General features: G+C 44.9%; 1 protein-coding gene across 1 annotated transcript in view; it reads right to left on the bottom strand.

Moving 5' to 3' along the window:
• The window catches only part of RRP9 (ribosomal RNA processing 9, U3 small nucleolar RNA binding protein), a gene marked incomplete in the record, with an annotated part of 550,676 nt that overhangs the window by 296,000 nt on the left and 240,808 nt on the right, over positions 1-13,868 (bottom strand).

Below are 13,868 nucleotides of genomic sequence, written 5' to 3'. Positions count from 1 at the left end.
GCATCAGATACCCAGATCTCATTTGGTAGAGCTAACACCATGGAGACACCTGTCCCTACTATAAAGTTTACCTACAGTGGTAACAACGGAGGAGGACATAACCTAGGAAATAGTCAAGCAGAGGAATAAGGCCTCAGAAGGATTAATCTCGGTCTGTCCAGGCTAGGGGGATGGCGGGTGGGATGCAAGAAAGAAGGCAAGAAGAAGGCAACTAACATGGAATGTTATGGTAGGTACATAACTTCTTAAAGTTGTCAATCTCGCCTTCATTCTTGCTGGATGGGACAGCGTCCCTAGCTTCTTAGACCTGGGTGGCTCATCGGAACAGACTCTCGAGCACAGTGGAACCAAACGCAGCCCGACTCCTGGAGGCCATATCCAACTTGTAATGAGAAATAAAGGTATGAGGAGTGGCCCATGTGGCTGCAGCACAAATAGATTCCATTGGAAGTCTTGCTTGAAAAGCTTCTGACGTAGCTAACGCTCTGGTGGAATGAGCTTTTGGTTTTGTAGGGAGTTCTTTATGTCTTAGTTGGTAAATGAAGGAAATGATAGAGGCCAACCATCTAGATAAAGATACTTTAGACACTGGCAGGCCCTGCTTGCCCTCAGCATAGGATAGGAAGAGTTGGTCCAACTTCCTAGTTAGTTTTGTCCTATCTAAATAAAAATGTAATTGTCTGTGAACATCCAAATAATGCAGCTTTTGTTCAGCTCTGTTTGAGTAGTTAGGAAAAAAGACAGGAAGATCAATGGCCTGATTCAGGTTTGTCTCAGAAGGAATCTTGGGTAAAAAGGAAGGATTAGTTCTGAGTGAAACTCTATCTTTGTGAAAAACAAGATAGGGAGGACGAATACAGAGGGCTTGAAGTTCCGACACTCTTCTAGCTGAGGTGATGGCTACTAAGAAGAGAGTCTTCCAGGAGAGTAACTTTAAGGAACAGGTGGCCGCAGGTTCAAAAGGAGGGAGAATCAAGGAAGCTAGTATCAGATTCAAATCCCATGAAGACGGGGGATCTCTAACCGGAGGCCTCAGCAAAACAGTCCCTTTAAGAAAGGCTTTACAAAGTTTATGGGACATGATTCTGGTCTCTGACAGGCCAGCGTGAAAATTAGCGATAGCAGCCAATTGGACTCTAATGGTGGCAGAAGAGGAGCCCGCTCGAAAAAGCTCTGCCAAAAAATTCAGAACACTGTGGACAGGGGCTGTAAAAGGATCTATATTTCTGGCCTCCGCCCAGAAGGAGAAACGTCTCCACTTACTAGCATAGGTTTTTCTGGTAGTAGATTTGTGTGAAGGATGATTTCATGCACTGGTTGAGAAATATGAGGAAGCCTGGCTAAGGCTGGAAGTAGAGCAACCAAGCTGTGAGGTTGAGAGACTGAAGGGATTGGTGCAGCCCGCCCGACTGATGGACCAACAGGTCTGGCACTGGGTCCAGACTCCAGAGCTGCTCCAGTAGGTGATGATGCAGGAATGGGAACCAAATTTGTCAAGGCCAGTAAGGGGCAATGAGGATCATCCTGGAACCCAAAGCGGTCGCTTTCTGAATCAGTTTGAGAATTAAGGGAAAAGGCGGAAATACATATAGGAGAGCCCGGGGCCAATTGTGTACTAGAGCGTCTCTGGGGGAAAGAGAGTGAAGAAGTCTTCGCATCTGCTGTTGAGAGGGGTTGCAAAAAGGTTGCAGCAAGGTTGACCCCATCTGTGGAAAATCTTGTCCGCTACTAACTGATCGAGAGACCACTCGTGAGGCATGAGAATGGCTCTGCTTAGCCGGTCTGCTATGACGTTGGACTTCCCGGGGATGTGCGTTGCTATCAGAAACAATTGGGAAGAGATCGCCCACTGCCAGAGTCTGAGTGCTTCTCGACATAAGGGATAGGACCTGGTTCAGCCCTGCTTGTTGATGTACCACACTACAGACATATTGTCCGTTTGAACTGCAATAGTCCCGGTAGGTAGAGAGTCCTGAAGAGCTTGCAACGCTAAAAGTACCGCTCTCATCTCCAAGACGTTTATGTGCAGGTGGTACTCTAGGGGTTGCCAAGTGCCCTGGACAGTCCTGCCCTAAAAATGCCCCCCCCCCACCAATCAGGGAGGCATCCGTGGTCACCGTGGCAACAGGAGAAGGAAGAACACATGGTCTGCCCTGGAGAAGTAGAGGGGAGACCATCCACCAAGCCAGGTGGTCTTTGCATGTTTGAGTGATTATTATCCTGTGGGACATTGGAAGTTGTTGAAAGGACCATTGGGTAAACAGCATCCACTGGAGGATCCACATGTGAAAACGAGCCAGGAGGACTAAAATGATCGCTGCTGCCATGACACGCAATGTTTTCAGTACAAATCTGAGCTGAATCATCTTGCACTGTAGTAGGATCTGCACATGTCGGTGAATGTCTGATACTCTATCTGGAGGAAGTTTTGCAGATAGATCTTTTGTATTTAATTCTGCGCCTATAAAGGTTATAGACTGACAAGGCGACAATGCAGACTTTTCGAAATTTATTGATATACCTAGCTCGGAGCAAGTCTGGATGGTATAGTCCCTGGCTCGCAATAGCCGATGCCTGGTGGAAGCAGTAAGGAGCCAGTCGTCTAGATATGGAAACACCTGGAATCCCCATCGTCTCAGGTGAGCCGTAACCACTGCCATGCATTTGGTGATCAGGGCTCTGAATTGATAGGGACTGGCTCCCTGCCAGAAGCGGAGAAACCTTCTGGAACGCCTGTCCAATTTTATATGGTAGTACGCATCCTGAAGGTCTATGGAGCACATCCAATTGTCCTGACCCAAGGAGGGTAGAATGGACTGGAGCGTGACCATCCGGAACTTCGTTCTTTGAACAGACTTGTTTAATCTGCTGAGATCCAAAATGGGTCTCCAGTCTCCTGTCGTTTTTGGTACCAAAAAGAACTTGGGAGTAAGTCCCGGATCCTAGCTGGTCTGCTAGGACTAGCTGGATGGCCCTCTTTTCCAGCAGATTTGAAATTTCTAGTACTGCTTGATCCCTTAGAGTGGGTGGGACATCTGGAAGGGATCTGTTTGTTTGTACAGGGGTGCGGACGAAGGGAATTTTGTAACCTTCAGATATGATAGACTGTACCCATCGGTCTTGTGTGAGGAGTTGCCAGGATTCTGGGTACAGTGACAATCTTCCCCCGACTGCCTCCAAAGGTGGACAGTCGGGCAGCCCATCAGAGGTGCTGGAAGGGTTTGTCAGAGAAAGATTCTCTGCTACCCTGATTTTGCGGACCCCCTCTGCCCCTAGGGTGGCATCTATTATTGTTTCCTCCTCTGCCCCTGGAGGAAAACTCACCACGCGTGTCAGGCACGACTCTCTGGGGTTTACGAAACCACATTTTTCCACTCTTCTGACCTTTGGGGTATGGTCTGGAGGGAGTAGAAAAACAGACTCCCACGGCAGAGAGAGTCTTGCCTTCCTGCTCACACCTGGTAAGTGTATCCTTCGCCTGTGGTCCAAACAAAGCCAACGCCTTACAGGGGTCAGCAAAGTTACATAACCGCATCCAGGCGTGTCTTCTCAAAGTCACACCTGTACCTGCGGCCCTACTCGCACCATCGGCCGCATAAGAAATGAGCCGCATGGAGGAGTTAACTATGGAATTTAAGGTCGCCAGCTGGGAGTTAACCTTATCCTGAGACCCCGCAGCCGATGGATCCTGAAGGGTATCACCCAGTTCTTTGAGAAGATCCCTCTGAAGTCGGGTGAAATGGCACAGATAATTCAGCGACCGCATGGCAAAGGTCGCTGAAGAGAACATCTGCTTTCCGTACCTGTCCATTGTCCTAGACTCTTTATTAGGAGGATGTACAGGTACCGAAGGGTCAGCCAACTCCTTCTTAGTGGCCGCTGCCACCACCATGGCATCAACCGGGACCCCCTTAGCTAGAAACTGTTTGTCCGATGGGGCTGTAATAAATTTAGCGGGCCTACGGGGAATTGGTTCCACTGAGTCCGGGGCTGTCCACGCCTTCCGAGCAACCACTTCCATGAGTGGGTCAAAAGGCGGAGACACCCAGGAGGTGGAAGGGTGAGAACCAAACGCGTCCAGGTACACCGACTCATCCTCGGAAGGGTTAAGGGCAGTCCAATTCCCCCTCTGCTTAAGGATCTCAAGGATGTCTGAAAAGGAGACATCCTCAGAGGGGGACCTTGGGGACCCTTCCGAATCCTCCAAATCGGTGTCAGACGTGACAGACTCAGGGGAGTCAGCATGTTTCCTCTTACATGTTTTCTTCCAAGGGGGCTCCTCCAAATGATCGGGGGAGGCCTCAGAAGAGGAAGATACCCCCAGTGGGGCGACCTGGAGCGTTTGTTCTAAATGCTTGGGGTCAGGAGGGTGGACAGAGACCGAAGCAGGCACCATGGGGGGAGGAGCCGAAGGGGCCGATCATGGATCTGACCCAGGAGTCAGTATGCTTATCATGACCTCGAAGGTGCCCCTATCAGGCAGAGAGGAAGGTCCCAGCTCCAAAGAGATGAGAGCCCCTCCCGGCACCGAGAGTGATGGCTCCGAGGCCGATGTCGGGGCCGAGCTCACCTGCACCGAGGCACCGAGAGGGGGAACGGGGTCGGACAACGTTCCGATGCCACTCGCCCCCTCGGAGCAGACGAGGGAGTCTCGACGCCCGGATCCCTCCATGGACGTAACCAATGAAGAGATAGGAGCCGACGAGGGAGACGAAATGTGTGGTATCAGCTCCGACGCTCTGATGATTCGAGCCCCAACGAGCTACGGCTCCAAACACAGTGGTAGAGTCGGAGGAGGAACTGATGAAGATACAGGGATAGCCCCAGTCTGTTGAGAAGGGCTAGTCAACATTTGGGCCAGTGCCTGCGACTTTAAGAGCCTACTGTCCACCCTCTCGAGGTAGTGATCAGACAACCTGGAGGACCGAGAGGAGTGAGACCTATGGTTCCACTCCGACTGTAGTAACGGAGACCTCGGAGCTGAACGAACGGACTCCAAAGAGGGAGACCTCGAGCGTTTTCGGCTCACAGAAGGCTCCGATACTAAGGCCGGAGCCGACTGAGGTCTTAAGTGTCGGTTCCAGCCAGAACCGATGAGGAGGCAGGAGCTCCACTCGGCGACGGCTCCAAACAGGGAGCCGACGGTTTAGCGGGCTTGGAGGGTTTACCCGACGAAGGCTTAGTCTGGGACCCTTCAGGCTTAAGCAAGCCCCTCAAAATAAGTTTGTTCCTACGCTCCTGCAGGACTCTTGGACTGAAGGCATGACAGACTGCACAAGAGTCCTGCAGGTGTAGGGGGCCCAAACAATACCCACAAGAAGTGTGACCGTCTGTCAGAGACATCTTCTGACAGCACGAGTCACACTTCTTGAAACCGGAGACCTTAGTATCCACAGACATATTGAAAAGTAGAAAAAAAGGATACCAAGGGAACAGGTAACTAGTGCTTTAAACACTACACACACACACACACACACACACACACACACACGCACTAGAAAAAAAAAAAAGAGTATAATAATACTGCTAACAATATATCTAACTATCACTATAAAGTAACATATATATATATATATATATATATATATATATATATATATATATATATATATATATATATATAAGTAGCAGAATAAGAATAAAAACACTGTTGATTATATACAACTAACCCTAGCGGGTAGAATATATATAAGAAAAATTAACGCTACCCTAACGGGTAGGGAGGGGGGAACTCTAAAAAAATTACAGTAAAAGAGTTTTTAAAGGGGGTTTTTCAAGGGGTTAGAAAAGGAAACACTAAAGACAATATCTAATAAGAAAAAACTATATATATATATATATATATATATATATATATAATAAAACGCTAGAAAAGAGTTATATAACCTGGAGCCGGTAAATTTGCAACCTTGTAGCTGAAGCGGCAAACGAGATCTGGGTATCTGACACCTAGCATTGTGGGATATGGGGAGGGCCTCGAGCCAGTAAATAGCTCTCGAGCTTTAGTATAAGGCCGAGTCGAAGCCAAGGATCGGCTCCGAACCCATCCAGCAAGAATGAAGGCGAGACTGACAACTTGACATCATAACATATGCACCTTTATATGCTAATGAGACAGATACAGGTTATGTCATATGAGGCACTTTCACGGAACACTTCCTTCTTCATAAATTTATTTGATTAATGATCTAACAAAGGGTACAAGATATCGTCAGTGTTTCTGTGTAGTGCACTTGCCATCTTGAGAAACTCACTGAAAACCCACGTGTGTTTTCAATATCACAGTGAATAATTATCACAAGAAGTAAAGAAATATTGCTCTCAAGAGATTAGAGGCTTGGATGTATAGAATTACAATCAATCTAGCTGATGCACCTTAAGCAGTAGAGAAAAAAAATATTTTTCTCAGAGAGCTCAGAGAAGTTATAACCATGATACACTTGGGCACTAACAAATCGCTCCTAAATGAAGAAAGCCATAGCTCATAAGCAAAGGCAACCTTGAGCAACTAAAACCAAGTCAAATGAGTTGTATGTAAATACTGAAGTCACAAGAGTTGATGCACAGAAAAAAATGCCTCTGAATATTAAGGCAGTAATAATTAGTCAGACTACTGACAAGAAATTATGACAACTGATAAATGCAGAATTTATGCCAAATATAGGTGCAAAATGTAATACTTTGTTAAACTGGGTGAATTATTACAGTTACTGTTGTGAAAAAGACAAGATAATCCACTACTTACAGGTAAGAAAGCAGCCCACTGTAATGCCAAATGCAAAGATTTTGTTCAGTACTACGTGTAAAAAGTACAGTTATATAAAAAGGAACTGTAACAGTAGATGTTCTACTGATCACTGTTGTAGTATTCCAACAAATGGGTTTTCACCACTGGCATCTGAACTTTCCCAGGAGAATAAGTTGGAAGTAGGACCTCAGCTCACAAGCACAACCTCAGCTCACAAGCATAGAGGTATATCAATGGATGTATGAGCATAAATCCATACACTATCTCTAAAAGCCAGCAGCCTGAAGATATCTGATAGAAAAGTTTTCAGCTAGGGATGAACAAAGTAGATTATGAGAGAGACCCCCCCCCCACAGTCCTAGGGTCTAGCATACAGGCCACATATTAAGGAGAGGAGAAGAAAAGACCAGAAAGAGGGAAGGAGGGTGCAAATGAATACTGTAACAGTGATCAGTAAGGCAACTACTCTTATGGAAAGTAGTTACGCAACTGTACTATGCCCTGACTGAAATCACTGTTGCAGTACTCCAAACAGATGGGCAGTTCACAAAACTTATGGGAACAGAAGGGAGGATGGGTGAGAACAGCGAGAATTGTCCAGAAAATGACTGACCTGGTAAAAAGGCAGCCCAGGACCTTGAAAAAGCATTTGTTCTGTAGTGTTTAGTGAAAGTGTGCACATAGGATCAGGTAGCAACTTCTAGGATTGTCCTGAAATCTACCCCTTTGTATAAAGCATGAGAAGAGGCTACTCTCTAGCAGAATGAGCTCCATGGGAAGGATGCCAAGGATATGCTATGGTTTGAGTAAACAAAGGAAATGGACAAAGAAATTCAGATTGCAATAGTTAGTTTAGATACTGACTGGCCTACTTTAGAGTCCATAAAAGACACAAACAGTTGGTCTGACTTACAAATAGACTTAGGGCTTGTCCAAACAGAATCTCAGCTATCTGTGCACATCTGCAAAATGTAGGATCCTTTCAACCCTATTCAGTGGGTTTGGAAAGAAAGTAGGCAGTTTGATGGCTTGATTGACAGAGATCTGTTTCCCACTTTAGGCATGAAAGAAAGCTTGACCCTCAGGGATGCTATCCTTGTGAAAAATAAAAACAGCCATGAGTGCCTGTAGTTCTGAGACTCTCATAGCAGAAGTGAGAGCTAACAACAGAACAGTTTTCCAAGTGCAAAATTTGAGAACAGAAGAAGCGTCCGACTCAAAAGTGGGCAGACTGAGTTATTTTAGCGCAAAATTGAGATCCCAAGGCAGGGGCACAGACACATTAAGTGTAGCACACTTTTTAGAAATTGCCTGACATCAAGCCTGGGCATAACAGGCAGGTTGAGGGGAAGACAGGCTGAGATGGGTGAAAGGTGGGCTTTAATAGAGAAATATGACAGACGGTTTTAATAAGACAAGAGGAACCTCTTATTTTGGGGGGGTCCTGATTATTTGCATGATACCACACAGAAGATCTCTTCCATTTAGTTATGTAGGATTTTCATGTGCTGGGTCTCCTTGCCTTCCAGAGAACCCAAAGCACAGCCTCAGAAAATCTGTGTATAGAAGGGATCAGAAACCTATAATCTACAGCCTTAGTTTGAGAGCTGATAGGTTTGGGTAAAGAAAGTGGGCCTTCTGATGTAATCATATCCACTTTATGGTGTAGTTTGTGATGACTGCCCTGGGTAAGTGATAGCATTGATTCCTCTTCTCTGTCTTGGCCAAAAGGGAGTCACTAGTAGAATTTTTGTTTTTTTCTTTCTGGATCTTTAGTAAAACTTTTGGCAGTACAGGAAGTGGATAGAAGGCATAAATAAACTTCCCTGTCCACTGAAAGGAGAGTGCATTCTGTCCTGCATGCTAAGGGGCAAGGAGTCTTAGTACAAAACAGGGAGAGCTCTTTTTTGCTCTCTTGTGGCAAGTAAGTCTGTCTGTTTCCCACACCTGTGGACTGTGTCTATGAAGACTTATTTGTTGAGAGTCCATTCTTGGGGTCTTCGATTGACCTGTTTAGGGAGTCTGCCAGGATGATGACCTGTGATGGAATGTATAATGCTTGAAGAAACATGCGAGTCTGGGTAGGTTAGATCCCAAGCAATATGAACCAATCTGCATAACTGGTAATGACCTAGGTACTCCTTGCTTATTTATGTACCACATGAATGTAGTGTTGTCTGTGAATACTCTTACAGGCCCCAGTTTCCAGTGGTAGATAACAGAGCTCATCTCTTTCAGGTTGATGTGGTCTTCCTGGAGGATTGACTGCCAATGGCTCTGGAGCTTGTGGATGTGCACCCACACCCCTCAAGCAAGGTCTGAAGGAAAAGCATTTTACAAATGGAATGTTTCAGGAAAGTGTTGGGCAGAGAGAGATCCAGTATGGTTCTCTACTGCCCTTCTACTTCAGACTTTTTCTGGTTCCAAGAAGAAAATACTTGTCCCACAAACTGAAGAGGAACTAACTCTATTGCGTCTTGGGACTGCAGTTCCCACAGGATGGGAGGAAGAAGATTTAACTGGTAGTTGGGTGGAGGTGGGATGCCTTTGAAGGAAGGGGAGTTCTTCCAGGACATAGAGTAGCCCTTCTTTATGATGGATAGTACCCAGTTGTCTGTGGTAATCTTTTCCCAGTTTGAGATGTACTGAGTAGTCTTTTTGAGAAGGGAAGGGTAGAACTGAGGGGGAAGAGGGGTTGGAAAGATAGTCAAAGTAACTTTTGGAGAGGGGAAGTCTCCCAGTTTGTTCCCTTTCAGGCTTTTTGAGAATTTTTTCCTGGGTGTCTTCTTGCGTTTCTGAGAAGGTCTATATTCCCTTCTAACAAAGGAAGTGGGCTTGTCTGGGTAATTCCTGTGGTAAGAAGAATTTATGTGCAGTCTATCGTAGTTTTACATTGTTCCCAAAAGCTTTAAACAGGCTAGCTGCCTGTGATCTGAAAAAAAAATGCTTTTGTCACGGGTGGAAACAAGGATCTTGGCTTTGAAATCTTCTAGCAAGGGCTGGATTCATAGCTAGGGCTATCTGAGAATGATTGTACCAGTAGCAGCTGCTCTGGAAGCAGCCTCAAAAGCATCAACGCTGCAGTTTATACTATGTCTAGCCACTTGAGTGTCCTGATTTACCAAGGAGAACATTTGTTGTTTAGATTCTACAGCCGACATGCCACCCACAGCCTTGTTTAAATTAACAATAAATAAGAGATATTTGGTCATCCAGGTCAGATAATTTGCTGTTCCAAATGCAAGTGTAGAAGTATAAACTTTTTCCCTCATATTTCCATAGCCCTACTGCTCTTGTCTGAAGGTAGAGCGTAACTCAGAAGATTTGTCAGTGGACAGGGAAACAGCAGAAGGGTCAACTACAGGATTCTTACAAAGGAACTTAAGGTCCTCTGGGGCCTTGTAGAATCTGTCGGTCCTTTTGGGAGCAGGAGTCTGAGTCAGAAGCTGAAGAACTGGATGACAGAGCATCCAAAAACAGCCACCAGGACTGGAGGGCCAGGGAAGGGGGTGGAAGTGAACACTTCCAAAAAGCTCTAGTTTTTCTTTTTGACATCAGAAATTTGCTTAGACATCCACCGAAAACATTTCATCATATTTAAAATGATCTCACTGAAGGTTGCCTCTTCCACAGAGGAGTCTGGAGAAAGTAAATCCTCCTCGTATGAGGAAACCTGGCCAAGAGATTGAACTTGAAAGAAGTAAGCTAATGAATGGTCATTGGAATTGGAGGTCTCCTCTTTAGAGGAAGAAGATGCCACAATAAGCTTATGTGAACTGCGTGGAGGAGCTGAAAATGAATGTGGTTTTAGGGCCATAATGGCCTTAAACAGGCCCAGAGAGAAGTCCATCCACTCCTAGAAGGTGAGCAAACATACTTGGTTCAGGTGGATGTCACTGCAAAGAAAAATCAACAGAAAGCCAAGTAAGGAGACTCTGACCACTGACACAGCTCAGTTTGCCAGGAATCTCTTTCCCAACTAAAATATGTGGGATGCCTTCTGGTCCCTCTGAGATAATGATTTCCCTGTTTCCCCTTCTCAGCTGCAGTAACAGCCTCTTTGGAAGTGCGATCCTCTGACTCCATCCTGGCCCCCAGTAGACATGATAGGAGGAGTCTGAGGTACAGTCATAAGTACCACGGGTTCAGAGACCCGTGTGGTTATGTCAGAATCAGACTAGGCAGACTGAATATCAGGCCTATGCTTTTGAGTTTTTTTCTTATGAATTGTAGGTACGTTCGGTGTGGAGGAGTCCACTGTCTTACAGTGGGCTGCTACTGGGTCTCCCAGAAAAGTGGTAAACACAAACAGGAATGCAATGTCTTAGGTGCAAAGGACTGACAAATGGAACAAGCTCTGTTGTCATGTTTTGCAACTAGACAGAAAAGACACTGGATATGGAGGTCTTTGTAGGGAATCTACCTACCAAACTCTCACTTACCCCTTCTAGCTGACATCAAATAAAATGACAGCAAAACAATTTAGACAATAAAGAAAGTTGCTCAATGGGGCACTTATCTGAATCTGAAAAAGCTTATGGTACAAACCACCATGGAAAGATCAGACAGACAGGTGCAAGATCTGGTTTCAGGCTGGTGGAGACAGATTGCAAGGATATATACTAAAACGTCCACACTGATACATCTCTACGCTTGCAAGCTGAGGTCATACATCAGACATATGCTCCTTTGAAGGTTTAAGCTTTGGTACCCCGGCTGGATGTCAGCAGTAAAACCCACTTTCGGAATACTGCGACAGTGATTTCAGTCAGGACATCCTGGTTTCTGGTAGATACGTTAGATGAATGCAGTTGCAAACTGTATACATCTCATACACACAAGAAAGACATACACTTCTTAGACTTTTGTTTGGAATTCCATTAGCACCCTGAAGTATTCAAAAAGTCTGTTGGTCTGGTAACTAAAGACTTTGAAAGCACTGCAAATACTAAATGACTATCTATATGCATGGGTTTCAGACACAAGAAGAGCATGACAAGAAAAACAGGTTGATACAGCTGTTAAACAGATTAACACAGCATGCTTTAAATTACATAAACATAAAACAAGACTGTAATACACTGGTAATCATAATGTCACAGAGACTGAAGCACGACACAGAAAATGACCAACTGCACAAATGTCAAAGCCCTGAAGCATTACAGATATTTTTTTGGGAAAAATGCAGTGCTTATAAAGTTTGTACCTCACTGAGATAACAATGCTGCTACGAAAGAAAGCCTGGGAATGGATTTATAAGCAAGGCAGGAGTTTTTAAATAAAAGCAGTTAAAGATGTTTCATAATTAAACAGTGTGATTTGAATAAACCATTAAACAAATGCCAATCAGAATGGTATATGAACTGTGATCCCACAAGAGAACAAACTACTTTAGTAGTAGGTGCTTTTAGTAAATTCTACATACTCCCCGGACATGACGGCTCAGGAACCTTTACTGATGCATAAAAGAAATGGTTCCCTTCAAGATCACTGCCCTGCTTCAGCAAGGTAGGCTAGACTATGGGACAGTGGCACAGCATCTATTAAGACCACCACGCATAATGGAGAATACACTGTTCTCACAATGTTACCAAGCAGATCAATGTGCAAGTATGAAGGTATTTACAATGTAAGACTATCAGCACTGGAGACAGCAGAAATGCTCCTTCTTAACTTTTCTTTCAAAAAAAGACAGATCCCAGCTTTCATTTATTATTACAGTGTGTGTTGCTCCAGGAGCTGGCATAGATCTCCTAGCTGCATCATAAAAAATGAATGCATTAGCAGGGTCTGTATTTTTTGTAAACAAATTTACATGTGTTCTGCACCCTCCAAGTCCTGTCTGGCTTCTTAAGGGCAGAAGCATAGCTGTCCAGCGCTAAGGATGCATTTTCAAACGCAGCCTCAGATGGCCAGAATACAGGAGGAACAGTTGATAATCTAGTCTTTTCAATACCACAGAGATCTAGGTACCTTTTATGTGACTCGGAGAAGTCTTCTGGCATCGACCTGAAAGGTTCCCTGGTCAGACTACTGACTGAAAGAGGCATCGAGGAGTCTGGTGAGACTCTCTCCTTGCCATCCATATCACAGTGCTAGGATGAGATGTGTGTGAAACATACCAAATCCTTCCAAATCCAAGTATGAATCAGAGGAGTTTGGGGGAGAGGACTTCCTCTTTCTTTTGGCTGGGGAGATGCTCCTGATGGCAATGGCTGGATCTTTTGATAACCGATTATGTATCATACAGACACAGTCACTGGCAGAACTTTTTACAGGTAAATAGGGTACAGGCTGGGGCAGGCATCTGGTCTTCAGGTGTGAGCCCTTATATCATATGGGATAAGGCTATTCTTAGAGGGAGAGCTTCTTCGTGGAGACCTAAAATGGACCTTTCACAGCCTTTTGAACTAGGAAGACTGGAATCCCTTGCTTACAGAGCCACTCTTTTGGTGCAGCTGATATGTATACAGAATGGAAATCTCTATTCAATCAGGAAGTCTCCAACTTCTGAAGAGCCTGGATGGAGGTGGAGACATGGTCCCACTCTCTCCAACAATGTTATTAAAAAAAATTGGAGGTGAAGCTGTAACAGCCAAAAGACCAGAGAAGAAGACAAAGCACTGCTTCTCTATAACCAGTGCTGTTAGCTTTTCATAGGATTGGTTGGATCTTTACTGCCTTTTGCTTTCTGCCCACTAGGTCCATACCATTTTCCAGCTTTTCCATCTCCCTGAGCATGTGCATTTTTCTTCAGTGAAACGTTCTGCTTCTGGCTGTTCACAGAAAGATGCTTGTTAGAGAAGAGGCAGATACCCCTTGCACCACCTCTAAGAGCAGTCATGAAAGGACTGATAAGGAATTATTTTCTTACTGAAGGTAGCTCTCAGCTCACAAAGGGAAACTTGGTAATCCTCCACAAGCAAATAAAAAAGCTTTTAGTTTAATAGAACACTTGGAAAAATGAGGATGCTTTTATAAAACTTTCATCAGAAAGAAAAAAAAAGTAAAACAGCAACCCACACCACTGATAAACAGCTTGTCGAAAATGCAGCAAAAGGACCAAATGCTTCTCAATGTAGAGAAAAACTGAAGAGGTACAAGCCAACACGGATTATAT

Source organism: Protopterus annectens, chromosome 7.part0 (genome assembly GCF_019279795.1).
Source record: "Protopterus annectens isolate FY-2018-M chromosome 7.part0, PAN1.0, whole genome shotgun sequence".
In the NCBI taxonomy this organism is placed as follows: Eukaryota; Metazoa; Chordata; order Ceratodontiformes; family Protopteridae; genus Protopterus; species Protopterus annectens.
This window is presented reverse-complemented; position numbering and strand designations above follow the sequence as displayed.